General features: G+C 38.1%; 1 protein-coding gene across 1 annotated transcript in view; it reads right to left on the bottom strand.

Moving 5' to 3' along the window:
* The window catches only part of LOC131679417 (uncharacterized), a 183,377-nt gene that overhangs the window by 34,510 nt on the left and 131,064 nt on the right, over positions 1–17,803 (bottom strand). Inside the window, exon 2 of the mRNA XM_058960148.1 lies at positions 14,220–14,377. The gene's annotated coding sequence lies outside the window, so the exon portion shown is untranslated. The remainder of the gene's footprint in view (positions 1–14,219; positions 14,378–17,803) is intronic.

Raw genomic sequence — 17,803 nt, 5'->3', positions numbered from 1 at the left:
AAAAAGTCGTTATGATGTTTGAATTATGTAATTCTGTAGCGTCGCTTAAATGCTCAATGAACTATGCCTAACGTATATTTTATGCTCGTTATGTAATTATGGAAATGAGACGACGCTGTAAATGTTCTCTGATCCAAGAAATGGGAATGTAGAATAAAACAAATATTTTGTTACGCAGGTTTTTTGATAATTCAAAAATATTTTTTTTGTTTTAAAATAATTTATATCATCTTTGTATTAAAATCTTTTTTTTTGATTTTTATTATATAGGTTTCAACCTTAGGGTCATTCGCCTCTTTTCGGGTTAGAGAAATTTCTTTTGGAAAAATCTCTAACCCTATGTGCGGGGTTGGGAATCGAAGCCCAGGTTAGCTGCGTACAAGGCAATGGATTTACCTACCACGCTATGCCCGCCCCCTGTATTTAAAACATGTGAATTAAAATCTATTTTCATATCTATAGTAAAGACAAGTAATAATGACGAAAATCGTGTGAAGAGTTTTAAAAATTTGTGGCTCATTAAACAATTTTAGAATGAGTGACACTTTACTCGTCAGATTTGGCGATGCCCCAGTTTAAAGTTTCTTTTGAGGGTGTACTCAAAAAATGAAAATCATCAACGTAGGCCTAGATTCATGCAAATAAATATGAACAAAGTTTCGATAAAAAAATTAGCAAGTTACTTCGACATGAAGTTTGACATCGACATAATATTTGTAGTGTTTGGGTGCTCATAGCTTAATCAGATGATCCGATTCATTAAAATATTCTATTTTTATTTATCAGTTAAAAACTTACACTTCGAAAGTTATTTGCAAAATAACCCTCTTGTATAGCATGGTTAAAATTGACAGTTAGACCGTTAAATAATTGTTGTTGGAGGATGTGAAAAGAAAGGTGGAAACAGTTTTCTGTACTTTATTTAGGTTGTCGATATTTTTCAGTAGAAAATAAAGGGCAAATATGAAAACGAAAACATGTTATGTCAAATGTTTTTTCGGCTATTTCATTAGTGGATATTTAAGTTCCAAAGCTGCGAGTGACATAATTTAAAGCTGTTTTTACAGCTGTAAATTCCAAATACCTATCCATTGGTCAACATTTGGAATGGGTCGCTCTTGTGGTTGGAACTGTCAAATTTCAATCAAAAGTGAAAAAAGTTCGCCAAATGGTCCACAGCCTAAAAGTATATATGACGTTTTTTCTAGACGTAGAAACTGATTCTGTTTACAACCCAAATTGCTATCAGTTCATATAGTTAAGTTCGTGATTTTTTAAAAGAGTCATTTTATTTAGAAAAGCAAAAGGCAATTTGTTAGTCATACTATCGAAGAAAATAAAAACAAGTTGTATGAAAAAAATATTGCAAATTATCGGCATTATGGCCGCGTCCACGCACAGTGGCACGACGAGTGACAAAACCCCAAAAATGAATGTCTTGTAATTCTTTTCAAAATATTTGTTTTATTTTTCTCCCAGTTTGAATAAAAGTATCTCCAAATGTTACCACAATCGGATGAAAACTGAGGGTTTCTGTTCAATTCCATTCATTAAATTTGTTAGTACCTTAGAGCTTCAAATGGCGATATCTCAAGAACTACACGGCCGATTGGAATTATTTTGAATTCTTTGAAAAGATGAATGAATATGCTAAACTATAGATGTGAGCTTTTCACACAAAAATGATCCACGTCTGTCCTACACCAAGAAAAATTAATTGAGAAATCCAATGTCAGTTCAGCAATTTATCTTTATACGTCTTCCAATTTTTGAGATGGTCTCCCATGGGTCACTTATTATCAATCTGACTCAAAATTTAGTGTAGTTCCAACATATAAAAGCCTCATCTCACGCATTTTTGCGCCGAAGGTGTTATGTTTATGTTTTTGAAAATACCCGTATGGAGACGCCCTGTAGTTCATAAATCTTCTTACAAATTGATTGCCTACAGAACATCATACTACTGAAAAATTATTAATTTTTACCTGTTGGTCAACCATTTCTGTCATCCGATGTGATTGACTTCTGTAATTAACGTGTATATTAACCCTTTAACGTCCAACGCCTTCAAATGGGTTTATATAAAAGTAGTCGAAAAAAGAATTATGGAATTTCAAAACTGATATCAGAAATGGATTCAGCGACCCAAAATTAGTTAAAAACCCGATTTTTAGCCACATAAATCAATTTTTATAATTTTGTCACAACTTCATATGAACAGGCCACTGCTGTGACCGAAGCGCATTTTTTCGCAGCGGCTTACGGTGAACACTCTCCCAGACGAACCGCTCAACTTAAATCGAAATAGAAAGTAAGCTATTATAAAAAAATGTTTTCTGGTGTACTTGAACGGTTTCGGCATTAAAAAAATAATTCTGCGATAAAAAAAACTGTGTTGATAACAAAATTTATGTTTTAGGTGTTCAAAATTTAAAATAAAATATTACAAAAAATCAAATAAATTCTGATAAAAAAGGAACCATTCAAGTACACGAAAATGTAAATACGAACAATTTAAAACAAAATTTATGAAAATCGGTTGAGTAGTTTTTGAGATGTCACGTTCACCGCAACGGTCCTTTTCAAGAAACTCCATTCTCAGATAATTGCGTTCAAAGTTTTGTGTTAACTACGTACGAGGATGGAACCAACGCGCTTCGAACGGCTGTAGTTCTAGCACAGAGAACAGACATATATGCTAGAACAAACTTTCCCGAAAAGCCTGTGTAAACATTTAAATAAAAATACGTTGAAAATCACCATCGCATACAGGTTCGAGTGAAGTTTGCGTGAGTCACCATTGTATCCAAGTTCGCACACAAGTCCCGTATAGCGATTGCTGGCCGATCGAAGCGCCAGCCAGTGGCAAGCTGCTACTTGCTGTTGTCATTTCAAAGCGACAGTTTTATTTCTTACACAAGTCAGTTCTCAGTGGTTCTAGTGCTCCGATCTGGATGAAATTTCGCACAGATATTTTCGCCAGTATGTACTTTCAGAATAGGCAATATTTTTTTGAATCTTAACCACTTAAGCGATTTGCAGGCATTTTGTTTAAAAAATATCATGCTTTGAAGTGAAAGGACAAATACATATTTTTCAACCAGTCGCCGGATGAATTTGAATAAATGAACAGCTTAGGAAGAAAATAACGTCACATGTTTCTATGGGATATGAGGTGGAGCCGTCAATCGTAAATTACACTCGAATGTAACATTAAATAAATAAGAACTTTTTTGCAGATTTTTTTTTACATTTGAAAAATAAACCGGTACATTTCCCTTATTCAATGGTGGTCGATATTTCACAAATCAGATAAACGTGTCTCTACCGGCGAGTTTCCTTAGTCAAGGATTCTGTTAGTTTAATTTTTATAAAATTAAATTCTATTTTTCAGCTTCAATTTAATAACGGTTTTTAATAATCAGTGCAAGAAAATTTTTAGGATATTGTGGTAGAATGAAGGAAAAGAACGGCACAAACATCTTATTTTTAAAATAGAAGGTGAGACACATCGTTCCAAAATGTGTTCCTTTTCACTCGAATACTGGAACCAATCTGTCGTCTGACTTTATCTTCGAATGAATGTAAAGCACCAGGAAAAAAAAATTTCACTGATTTTATACTGTCCCTAGCTCTATTTCCATCACACGATTGAAGTCATGTGCCGGTCACACGCTTGCATCAATGACACGCAAAAAAAATTTGCTCATTTAAGCGTCGCCCACCTTGATCGATTTTTACAGTCGGAAGTTTTCTTGCTTCGTGACAAGTGCTTTTATTTACACTTCGTGCGTAGTGTCTGTTTCTCCCTCCCAGAGTAAGACCATTGATTCGTGAAGTGGAGCAAATGTTGAAGGCAAACATGAAGCTCAACGTAGTGGAAGTTAATACTATGCAATTTCACCATCTGCGTCATGCTACACTGATTATGTTAAAAACATTAGTCAAGTAGAATCATTTGCTTCACAGAACAACTTGAAACACGTCGTCGGAGGTAATGACATTTTATAAGCATCCGCACATATATCGATAATGACAGTATTGAAATAAAGCTACATGACCTGGCATCACGTACTAGTCCCGCCGCTTTCAAACAACCCATGTCAAAATACGGAGAGGTGGATATTGTTAAGGAAGATACTTGGAGGAACTTCTTCCCAGGACTTCCCAATGGCACTCGTGTAGTGAGAATGCGTTCAACAAAACCTATTCCCTCGTACTTGACCGTCCCATGCAGATCAGCTCAAGATATTGCATATTCTCAACGAACGCTGGCCACATACTCAGGGCGGAACCCTACGTGCTAGTACTATAGTCAACCGCAACACCACGGAAAGCATTGAGCAGAGGCTGCTAAGGAAATTTCATCTGTTACGACCAAGGCCGGTATACGGTTGTCGTATGCTAAACCACAACTTATGTTTTCGAGTGTTGTTTCGAACTATCGTGGGATAGCTTCATTATGAGCAGTATCTAAGCTGTTCGAGAAGATCGTGCTGGATTTTATCACCCATAACTGCTCTGATTATATAGCAAAGACACAAAACGGCTTCATGCCTAAAAGATCAACTTCTACTAACTTAATATCCTACACATCTTTCATCATCAATTCCCTGCAAGCACGACTACAAGTAGATGCCGTATACACCGATTTTACCGCAGCCTTCGACAAGCTTAACCATCAGATTGCAGTTTTGAAATTTAACAGGCTTGGATTTTGTGGCTCATTACTGAATTTTGTGGCTCATTGCGGAGACTGCACGACTTCTCCATTCCCTGCTTGCTCTGGAGTACCTCAGGGCAGTCATCTTGGTCCTTTTTTGTTTTTACTTTACCTGAATGACTTCAATTTTTCGATAAAGTGTATGAAGCTATCATTCGCAGACGACTTTAAATTTTTATACCTCATCAAAACACCCACCGATGCTGAATTTCTGCAATCCCAATTGGATATATTCATAAACTGGTGTAGAGTCAACAGGATGGAGTTGAATATCTCTAAATGCTCAGTTATCTCTTTCACCCGCAAACATTCCACAGTCAAGTTCGACTATAATATTTCGCGGACTGTTCTACAACGTGTATCCTCCATCAAGGACCTAGGAGGAGTAGGAGTGATTCCGAATTCAACTTTAAGGAGCAGATAGAATACACTATTTCCAAAGCATTCAAACTTCTCGATTTTGTTTTTCGTGTTACTGAGGATTTCACTGATGTATACTGCTTAAAGGCACTTTATTGTGCTTTGATCCGTTCTACGCTCGATTATGCAGTTGTCACCCTACTATCAAAATGATATACAACGCATCGAAGCTGTTCAACGTAAATTTGTCCGAAGTAAATTTGATTTTTCGTGAAACGCAATAACAGATTGGGAAGGTCATTTTTTCTTCTTTCCAGGTCAAGACCGCAAGAAATTGAAAATCGGTTGAAAAATTACCGCGTAGGTTCCGAAAAATAGTTTTTTTTTGCTATAAATCAACATTTCAAGGATATACAACTTTTTTCATACATTATTTTCTGTTGCATTTGACGAGATTTACAACCTATGCTTGGCTCACTATGCTATATTTCTTCTTAGTGGAGATAAATTTGGGTAGAAACTAGTTTTTCTCCATTAAGGAGAAAATTGCTTAAAACCACCTTAAACCTTTAATTAAATTAGTTATACAATTTGCGTTTTGACTTCATCTCATCAGAATTCGACACCAACTTAGTAACAGAACTAAGCTAGCGCCGGATTGACGCTATCTCCAAAAACGGAGACACTAATTGTGCTCCTGAGCAAATCACTAGACCCTAAGAACACAAGTAGTGCCACCGTTTTGGAGCTAGCGTCAATCCGGCGCTAGCTTAGTCCCCTCACTAAGTTAGTGTCGGATTCTGATGAGACGAAGTCGAAATGCAAATTGTATAACTACTCTATACTAGGTTCTTTTCAAAGTACAATATCGATGTAGCACCGTGTGATTAAAGATAAAATATTACTACCTTCGGCAAAGTTTCTTGTAGATGATGTTAACATGGTTTTGAAAAATACACCAACTGCCTATTTCTAATTATTCGAGAAATAAATTTTGCGTCACACTTACAGCAGGATCAATCAATAAACTCCCATTTTCCCTTGGCGCTGCATTGTCAAAAATTCTTCCGAAGTATATCGCTTTAACTAACCACTTCGAAGTTATTCAAAACGATGAGCACTGTGCATTGCCGGTTGTCTCCATCTCCATAGTTCACGGCACGGAAAGTACTGATGCCTCACTTACTTAGTGGAAGAATGAATATTCATCAGACTCATCAATAGGTATCGCGAAGTTGGAGGTTTATGGGAGAATAAGGTTAATGATTCGTTTAAGGATAGTTCATTATCAAGTTGTTTAATTAGCCTTCTCTTGTTTATTTTTAAGTTTTTTAAACTCTGGGCAGTCGGCTACCGAAAATAAGCTATGTTTTCTAAACAAAGGTAATTTGAGCTCTAATCAGCCGATCATGGATGTATTAGGGGAAAGTGGTCGGTTGCCAATACTGGTCGTTCATGGTCATGGTCATTCTGACAAACATTATTTGTGTGTTACATTAGCATGTTATTTTTGTGCCGATTGTCGAAGCAAACAAACTCCTATGTTCTACTCCACAAATAAAATATTTTTTGAACAAGTGAAAATCTACAGAACAGTTTTTATTTATCATTTGCTTGTTGTTATAAAAAGAAAAAAATCGATCGAAAAAGTATGCGCATTGAATATTTACGAAGTGAATTCATTCTATTTTGTGAGTCAACATTGAATGTCATCCGGAATGCTCGCAACAACTTTTAGGCAGTTTTCAAAAGGCTACTAAAATTGGTTGTCGGCAGCCAAACATGGTCGGTTGCCGGCAAATGCTGAATTCTCCACGACCCAATCAATATGGGTGTTTTGGAGAGGGACTTGACGAGTATAGCCTGACTAAGACTGATTTTCGACTCCATTTTGAAAAGCAAGATGGCGACTTCCGGTGTAGCAGAATTCTCTATATTCCAACCCATATGGATCTTTTGGATACGGTTTTTATGAGTCGATGCCAAAAATCGATGTCTGATGTCATGTTGAGATCCAAGATGGCGACATCTCTATTCTAAAAGTACTCACAATGGAGGATTTCAGATTTGTTTATAGTAAAAAATTCGTCATAAGCTTCGACATGATGGATTTTTTATGGTTATGAAGATCAATTTTGGATATGTAGGCCAGAGCTCAAAAAAATTAACATCCCTGCGTGAACATGAAAGACAACGAAATTCAATTCATGCCCGGCGCGATGAATGAAATGTTTGGTTCGTTTCAGCGCATTCAGGTTCGGATATGATCGTTTTCAGAAGCAAACTGAATTTTGTTTCCATGCTAGCTCTGCGGGGAATTATTGAGCAAAAGTGCACCAGATATAGATTACGCAGTTTACTTATGCTCGAACATGTAGAAGATGCCAACTTCTGCCTTCAAACTGTCCACACAATAACAAATGAATGCTTTGGTTGACGAAGGAATTTATCTTTTCTCTGCACCCAAGCATTCGATTCTTCATGAAATTTCAGTCAGTTGGAAAGATGATGAATGAGGAAGGCGGTGAATCTGAATGTTGGTATATACAAGCATAAATATGTAACTGATAAATTGATAAATCAAAAATATCCACATTGTACGGTTTCATATGATAACTCGCCAAGGAAAAGTCACCCTTTTGAATTTTGAAGTTTCCGCCATCTTGGTTTTTAGAATGACGGCGAACATCAATTTTTGATTTCTAGAGGTCTTCTCGAAACCATTTCGATATTACCCAGGTAACTACCAAGTATGTACTAGTATATGCTGTAAAGCAGCATATTATTTGGATTTCTGATGCTTCTTGAAGCATATTAGCATTTTTGTGTATAATTAATGTAAACCTGCTGTTAATAAACTATTTAAAAACTTCTTGCTATTACCAGCATTTTGAAGGCAGAATACCTATAAACAACATTTCCATGGCACAGCAGTAATAGATCGGCTGCGGCATATTTTGCCAAAAGCGGTTTTTAAAAAGCTCTTTTCATGCTCAGACTTCCCTTGAACATCGACAAATTTGTGCCTGTGTGCGAAATTTCGTGCACGCGTTCAACCTCAAACATGCTTCGTTTCGAGGTACATGTTCGCCTCGAACGTCGAACCCAAACGAACGATGCTCAAACTCTAGTTTAAACATCCGTGCGCGTACACCGGGTACGTTCACGAGAACGGTTGACACAAAGCAAAAATAGTCAACGCTAGTGATGATGTAAGTGAGAAGGAGAAAACTGGTGCCACGAACCTGTATGTACGAGAAGTGTACGCACACCGTGTACGTACATGGAGTTCGGTTGTGCAGACGAACATCTGCGCGTGTTTTGGTACGAAATAGTCTGTTCGAGTTCGTACACAAAATGTGGGTTTAATATGAGCACAGAACTAGACCGAACATTGTGTATGTTGTTCATTTGGGAGGACTGTTCATGCTTATTGGTTACCTGGGTAACCTATTGACTTATAATAAATAATCTAATTCAACTCTGTGTGGCATAATTTGGTCACCCTGTACATAAAAATGACATACGTTAATGTTCGAAAATGTCACGGTTACGATTGTCGTCGGATACACAGCTAGCCATGACGTTGTATGGGATTTTTTGGCAATTTACATGGAGAAAGCCTCCCTGGCCGTGTTTTCACCGCTTAGTGACACTATTTACACCAGATTGTTACGTCCACGGAGACTAATTTTTGTCAATTTCAATTTCAGTTTTTTGATTCGTGTCAATTTTTAATTTTTTTTCTAAAAATTTGGGAGGGGTACCTGCGTGGACTTTTGTATTATTCGATCGCCTGAAACTCACTCAATTGCAATGAATGCGATCTGCCGTGCGTAATATGCGAACCAGTTTTTCACATACACACATTGTGCTTCTTATGAGGAATGATGTTAAAAGTGCTTTTGGTAGTTGTTGAAATACATAAATTTTTTTTCTCTATGAAAGTGATTAATTTTTCTTAGAGTGCCGACAGCCGGCCACATTTTTCTCAATGACAAAAAATGATCGTTTAACTAAATTGTTAGTAACATTTTTCATATTGACGGAATAAATTAAATTCCTTTACCAGTTATTAGCTAAGACCTCTAACTATCCATTGGTATGCTTATATCCTTATATTATGCAATTGGAGAACGGTTATGAGCCAAAGGCAAAAGGGTGCCGACAACCGACCACATTCCTCTACCTAGATAAGCTAATCTTGTCTGCATAAATTGCTGGATCACTATTTGTTCGATAGTTGTCCTACTGGAGCTGTAGAGCTTAAGGGTTCTCGAAAGGGCTCCCCGTCAGAATCACTCACTACAATTGCAGACGAGATGGGAAATGTCACTCACTAAAACACTGCCAATTGCAGCAGGCCGTGGTTTTGATTGTGATATTGAGTGTACAGTTCAGATATGCAGGCGTAGGGACTTTGCGACCACGTCGGAATGAGCGTTTATATGTGCGCGCTTGAGACCGCGTTAATCAGATTATAAGTGCTACAGCGTTCACGAAATTATTGATGCGTTTTTGTGTTTGCGAAAACTTAGGCGTAGTTGTGGGTGGACAATTGCGATCATGTTCGTCTTTGTGTACCATCGTCAAGGGCGCGGGCATTTGTAAGGGAACGCGTTCGATCGCGGGGGCGTTTGTATGTCGCGTGTGCTAGCGTGTATGTGGAATCGCGTGTATAAATTTTATTTTATAACACCGTGTCCATTCGTATTTTCGCGTGTGTTCTTAGATGATCGTACGGACCGCGAATCTGGTGCTTAATTTTCAGTGTACGGTTGAGATGCTAGAAGATAGTGAGTCGCCATGGAACGTGTTGTCTAGTGAATATGAGCGACATTTTTTGAAGGCATGAGTCTAGGCTGCTAGGAGGGTAGGGATCTCCGGACGTGAGCTATTCATGATCGCGTGAACGGTGGGTTAACGCTTAGCACCGTCTTTGCAAATTTATAAGTGCAAAAACGTTCAAATAATTACCGGGGTGTTTTAATGTCGGCGAGATCGCGCAAGCAGATATGTGTAGATGATTACGATTGCATGTTCGCGCTTGTGACCAGGTTTGTGTTATCGTGAAGGGCACGAGCGTTCATACGTTTGGACTGGGAGAGATGGTTAGTGTATAAGTGAGAATATGCATTGATTGTTCTAGCAAGTGTCAGTATGAATCTAATTCAAGATATATTAATAAAAGGAAAAAAACATGCAGAGCAAAGAAAAAGAAAGATGCAAAGTGATTAATCTGATGTATATAAGTTGACCGATAATATTTTTGGTATTCATCAGTAGTGGAAAGGCAAACTAATAGAAGTACACCAAAAACAGACTAATGAAGCAGAAGAAAAGAACACATTTAACATGCAATCAGATTATTTGAATTCGTCTAAACGCTAGCAAATAATATTTATATACCATTAACGACAATTGTATTGTGTTAGAATTTTATACTGCTATGCTGACCGGGAATGGATAATTCACGCATAACTTTTTTATTGTGGAAATTTTTAACCTTAGGTTCATTTTTCATGTTAAAAAATCTATGCTATGTTTCACCATCCTCTCGTAATACTATAAACGAGAGGTTCCAAAATAAACAATACTATGCAAGTTAATTCACCCTTAGAGACGTACAAATTATTGCCATGTTTTTTTGCAAAAGTTGGACTGGAAGGATTTTCATTTAAGTGAACATATTTGGTTGAAACTCATTTCAAGCCTATGGGTATATCGTCGTTACAATTGTAACCAAATGTGAATGTAATAAATGTATTTATTTCAAGACATCGCTTTAAACTGGCTCGGCTATTACCAATTTATTTTCGTATCTTATGGGAACTTGCGGTGTTTTGGATAGGCTAAGTATTTGGCTACGGATGTTACGTACGCGACGGCACCATGTTTGTTTTGGCAGCTCGTCACAGTACATGGAAAATTGTCGCTCTCGTATCAAATAGTTTGCGTAGTTTTATCTTTTATGGCAAAAATATCACAATCATTGAACTAAATAAGAGGAAGAAATCATTGCATCCATAATTTTATATTCGTTGAATGAATAATAATGAATTAGATCATTCTTCATATCATGAGCTGTTCTTCAAATCAAATATTGTCTTATGAGGCTACTGTTGCTAAATTATCGATTTTTTATACGAAAAAACAATTCTTCATATTAATACAGCAGGATAAAATATTAATCAAGTTTGGTCAGTTTACGCTCTTACTACCCGCAGCCAGTGCTGTCAAAAAACGTCCATTCATTATGTCAATCGTCCATTATGTCTAACGTCCATTATGCCTAACGTATCATGCCTAACGACCATTATGCTTAACGTACGTATGTCTAACGTCCTTATGCCTAACGTATTTGTGCCTAATAGGGCACCCCAAACATTAATCGTATCTTAATTTATCCAATCCGATCTTACCGAATGAACCGAATCGAATTGAACGCCGAAAAAAGTGACCTGTTGGTCACTTTTTTGCGGTCACTTTTCTAGGAAGCAGAAAATTGCACGCGAGGCAAAAAAGTGCCCACTATTCCATTATATATGCCAGTTTTGTATCCATTCGCTTACCCAGCTGTCACAGATAGTCAGACTAACACATGCACAGATAGACATACGATTAGCACATAACAGTTGTACACTAGCTCCAAAACCTATAATTTTTACAACACCAACATTAACAGGCTTCTACTTTTACATTTCTTTAATAGATGATGCAGAGTATGAAAAAACACAATAATAAAAAAGGCCCATATCCCTCTCGGTCTCCTCGATGCACCACTATCGAGGCATAATGCAATAACCAGTTTAAAGCAATTGTCTGTCAAAGGTTCTTTATAGCTGATGCACGAAATATGCTTGATGATGTTTGCAATACCGCCAAACCCATCAACCTAGGGGAGGGAAAATTTTTCATGCGACAAATTGCCTTTCTCATTTCTCTAAACTATGGCACGGAGGCTTTTTATGTTCAACATAATTGTGGAAATGTCCATTACATTCTTAGTACACTTTGCACTTATACACAATGGCATGCCAGCCACGAACTTGATGAGCTACGTGTCGACGGTGAAACACTTGAAACAAAAAAATATTATACTCCATTAGCCTAATCAGCATTAGATCAATGTTATCTGCTTGCTAACTCATTTTGTCATGCGGGGATGGGTATGTGAGGAGGGCGAAAGTCCCATGAACGAACGACTCCCCAGCTTAAATTGGTATGCTTTGTAATATAGTGGTGGTTTAAAGATGATGGGGTTGAAAGGGAGGGGTATGAGGTGGTGGTCTGAGGGGTGGTTTAAGGAGATTTTTAAAGGAGGGGAGTGAACAGTAGAGGGGGGGTGTAACCCCTCTCCGTAAACCATCAACTACACCCCTGTTAAAATCCAGAAACCTTATGCGAGTCGAAAAAAAAATTTGGCCGGGATTAGGTTGACGTTTTTCAGAGTGATTGCATAACCTTTCTATATGAGAAAGGCAAAAATGTGCAAAATCCAAAAAAGTGAATCTTCGTAAAAATTTTTTCGTGTTTGCATCAAATCTCGACGTTTTATGCACCTTGAATACATTTAGCATCAAAAATAAAAATTCTATTTTTAATTTTTCCTATAGTTTTTATGAGAAATTTCTTGGTGGCCGCACTCTGAAACCCGTAATTCCGGAACCAGAATTCCGATCGATCCAAAATTCAATAGCAGCCAATGGGAAGGTTGCACCTTTCATTTGAGACTAAGTTTGGGCAAATCGGTCCAGCCATCTCTGAGAAAAATGAGTGACATTATTTGACACATACGCACATACATACACACACACACATACACACACATACACACACATACACACACATACACACACATACACACATACACATACATACAGACTTTTTCCGATCTCGACGAACTGAGTCGAATGGGATATGGCACTCGGCCCTCCGGGCCGGGATTAGGTTGACGTTTTTCAGAGTGATTGCATAACCTTTCTATATGAGAAAGGCAAAAATTAAAATAAGGTTCCAGTTTTGGCGACTGAAATGAAAAATATTGTTGCCAAAAGGGGAATCCTACTGCAATACTGAACGGGATTCTGCCAGATCGCTGAGCATGGTATTTGGCAGAATTTTAATAGAAAAGTGAGCACGATCCATTAGAATTTTTAACGAACCCTAATCACCAGAATTCAATCTTGAGCAAGCAAGCTTTCCTTCGAAATTGTGCTAAGGATATTACCTGAATCATGAGAATCTTGAGCAGCATACTATCCGAATCCTTAGAAGAACTTTATCAGAATCATGAGAAATATTTCTTCAGACGATCCACAAGAATCTTGAGATGGATTTTACTAGAATCGTAAGATTCAAATAAAACACCGAGAATTTCAGAGCGATTCATTATTTCCTCGGCACACTCGTTTTCTCTTTGTGTTTGAGAACCATATCAGTACCAGCAATAATGAACATAGTGACGATATTTAATTGTCGTTGTTCGATTCTATGGATTTACGATCTAGCGATGATATTGGAAAACAGTAGCACTTCCCCGTGCTTGATATTTTCTAGTTGCATAGCTATAATTTCATTTCATGAAAATTAAAATAAGGGTCGAAAATTACTGATTATAATTGAAAACGAGATTGAATGTTCAAAGTCATAGTCTTTATTGTTGTGTTTTGTATTTATTTAGTAACAAAGGAGGCAGTGAAAAGACAAAGTAAATGCATTGAGTTGCATCGTTCATTGAATGGATATGAGAACTTTCGACCCTGGTCACGAATTAAAAAAAATCCTGGTGACTTGGATGGCAGTGTATTTCGTCAGGAGGTTAAGGCAGTTAGCTAACACGGGTTGATTCTGAAGTAGGGCAGGCTACAAAATTGAGGGGCCATGCCTAGCACTAATAAATGCTTGAAACTCGTTTAGATGATTAAAAAACCGATTCAAAGGTCCTCAATTACCCTAATGAAATTTGAAATTGTAGAAAGTGTTCCATATATTCCATAATTGATATTAACACAAGTTGTGCAAGTATGCTCAGTATTTCTTCATATATACGAAATGTTGCTACATCACCGTCCCTCTGAACAACAGCCGCCAATGCCATCCCACGCCCGTTTTTATCGATTGAACAGAAACTCACCTCGCCACCGACTAGTCGATCGCTCCGTCGACGATTGTTGTCCTCACACCAGGCCCTATAACGCCAGGTCGCATGTTGTCCTGGTTTGGTTCATCCTTTCCAATGCGGTCGGTCGTGGTTGCTTCGAGTGCGAAGGACGATTGATGAGCCCTTGCTTCCTGTGGAAAAAAATGTGGAGAAAGAGGCAGGCGAACCGGATATTAGTGAATTGTTCATAAACTTTCCGATGTGGAAGGATGGTTCACGGAGGACGAGAAATTTTCTATTAATTTCCATTAAGTTTAATTTACCATGAGAGCCAGTAAATAATAGGTACATATAAAGATACGAGGAACTAGTTTCCCCCGTCTCCCGTTGTTGTCGGGTTGGAGGGGGAGACCGATTATTGTGTCTGAAATTGGGTCGTAGGCGTGTATACTTTTTTGGTGCCGAATGTTGCCTGCCCTCGAACGGGTGGATGATTGAGGATGACAGCAAGGGGACAAAGGATCGTCCATTTCAAAAATATCCAATTACGAATTGCGTGCTTGGATGTAACTTTTACTGTATTAAGACTTTAAGCGCACGTTGTAATAAATTACATGATGGAGGTCACGAAGAACGTGAAGCCCAATATAGTTTGTATGGAATGCTGCGGAAAAAATTATTTTTGCAATGATTTTTGTGTCAAACATATTTTTTTAACCTAGCTTTGGCAAACACATCGCAAAGAACTAGGCTATTCGACACAGTAGATTCTCGCGGGTTACTCTGCTCATCGCTACCCATTCTATTAGCTTAGCAGAGCGTAAACAAAGTCAAAGCCACCCATCCAACGCCCCAATTCCGCCGTTCGTTTCAGTCACGTGTTCCGTTGATTCTCGGCAGACGCTAAATAAGTCGTCACGACAACCGCCTTTTGTCGTCATGCCACAGACTACTGGGGTGCTGGGATGTGGGTATTTAATGCGGCACATGGTGCACTATGGGCGGTTTAGGTTTGCTTTAATTATATCTATAGTAGGCCTGATAGGAGGCGCACCGTTCAACCACAGACAAACGGGTAAAACATTGACATAGACTAGAGTGTAGCGCTGTAACCGCCATCGTTGATATATTAGCAAAAAAAATGATTGCCTTATCGTTGTGGTACGATAAAAATGTGCCAAATGATTAACAGGCTGTTAGAGGCCCGTTTGCCTGCCTACTAAATAACTGCCTATTAGCGAAACGCGCTGATTACGGGGTGCTTTATGTACAGAACCGCTTGTCGAACAGTTTAGGTATGTCGATGTGTATGGCTTCAAGTTACAGTTATTAGTCCGTGTTGTTCTGCTGCATCTCTGGTTTGCATCTAGCAATTATGTGTGTCACGCTAATGCTGACTTGGGGAGCTGTCGACTTCCGCGTTTTGCTTTTGTTTGCGGTTAGCAGGTGACACGAAGCAAATCCAACTCATCGCGCTTGTTGTTGGTCATATTGTTCATCCCATAGTTCTTTTCATTGCTTAGAAAAGATATGCTACTACAGGTGGGTGTTCCTCCGTTGAAAGACCTAGAAACCATTCGTATCCCTTTTCTTGTGGAACATCAATACTGCGGAGTATTAGAGGTTTACTCAGAAACAAAAATAGTGTTTTCATTTTAACAGCTAGCGTGAATTCGGCACTAGCCTAGTTTTGTCACTAAGTTAGTGTCGAATTATGATGAGACGAAGTCGAAACGCAAGTTCTATAACTAATCCGTACCCATTTAAGCTCAAAAGTAAAAACGCAAAGTTTGATTTATTAGGTTTAATGTGATTGATCTGGAGGGTATTTGTATTACTTCGCACTGAGAGTCCTTCTGCTAGTGTTCTGACCGGTTTCCATGCAGCTTTGTTATTGAAATAGCAGTGCGATTTTATGTCACCAAATTACAATCACTTTTCCATCAAGGCAAAGCTCGGTTATTCCAAGATATCGTTATCGTTTCGTTCATTGTGCTTTTGAAATACCCACAAAAATGTTTTCTACGTAACGTATGGCATGTCATGAACTAAGAGTTCTAGCCATGTAGGAAGGTTCCCAGAAATTATATGAATTACTGTAGAAAATACGATGGTCCGTACTACGCTATATTTCTCCTTAGTGGAGAAAAATTTAGATAAAAACTATTTTTTGGAGACCCCACTAGGAAATTGCTTAAAATTATCTTTGCGTGAAAAAACAAAAAGACTACAACTAAATTAGTTATGAAATTTACGTGACTTTGTCTCATCAGAATCCGACACTAACTTAGTGACAGGACTTTTACAGAAACACAAATAGTGAATTTTATCAATAGTCAGAGCATCAACCGGTTTCTGCCTTATAACTTTTTCCACCAACATCAGATCGTTTGGTGGTCTTCGAGACATTGTTTCTTTGTTAAATTTGCTATGAAAACCATGCATCGGTTTATATTTAGGAAGCGATAGGCGACTCCTGGGGGAATTATTTTGTTTAAGTCAGTTTCCCCATACGAAATCCTATGTAAACTTTGATCGAGCTAAGAATTTGCACCCAAATGGTATCCAAAAGTTGCACTAATTTTTGTCCTACCCTGGGACGGTCTTCTTTTTCCCTCTCGATATTGATGTTATTTTGCAGGGAAAAATTCACTTGCTAAATAATTTCAAGCAAATGCCGATGATAGTGTTGTGCCGATGCGGCATAGATTTCTTCCGATGAGGTACTGATTTGTGCCGAAAATAATAGAGCTCAAACATGACATGAATTATGTTATCGTTTGTCTGAATTGTGTAAAGCAACATTAGCCATAACTGTTGAGCCGAATATTAAAATTGCTCGTGCCGTCGGTGAATTTTTCCTTTTTTTGTGTCCATCTACATGCATCTAAGCAACATGTAAAATATGTTTTCTAAAAACACCTTGTATATAGCCAGGATATTACAGTACTACCCAGACACTGTCCATTCCAAGAAAATTAAAATCATCAAGAAAGGTCCGGTTCGCACTTTGTTTCACTTTGCACGTCCCGTCCTAGGTCCTACCCTAATGTACAGTGCAACGCGAAGCATTCTGGGAACGCGCATAATGCCATAAAAAAGGTTTCTCCTTGAGGCGCGCGTCTCGTGCCGATAGCGTCCCATGACAGTCAGGACGTCACTTCAAACAATGGCCAAAACCTTTCAAAACATGCAAAGAAAAAAAATCAAATTTTTGAAAATTTAGAATGAGAACCTCCCCTTAAAGGAATGCCTCTACATTCACGTGCTTATGCTGGTTGTTATAGCAACGAGTTTTAAGGCTCGGTTCTCATGTGCAAGAACAGAACAGCGCCAATAGTCAGTGTAGTATCTACAGATATGATCAAGTAGGCTAAGAAATGTATTGCTCATCAATCATCATTCAGTGAGGCGCTGCGCTGTCGGTCGTATCTGACGTCTTGAGTATGGACTAGTAAATTGGCGACGAGCGGGAGCTTCAATAATACGCGGAGTATTCAAGAATTTCCTCAGAGTTCAGTTTTTCCATTACTAGTTGGGAAGAAAAAATACTTTGACAAAATGTCCCTAGTAAGTGGATAAAACTGAAATTCAGTGTAATTTATTTCGTGAGTTAA

The sequence above is a fragment of the Topomyia yanbarensis genome, chromosome 2, assembly GCF_030247195.1.
Source record: "Topomyia yanbarensis strain Yona2022 chromosome 2, ASM3024719v1, whole genome shotgun sequence".
NCBI lineage: Eukaryota > Metazoa > Arthropoda > Insecta > Diptera > Culicidae > Topomyia > Topomyia yanbarensis.
This window is presented reverse-complemented; position numbering and strand designations above follow the sequence as displayed.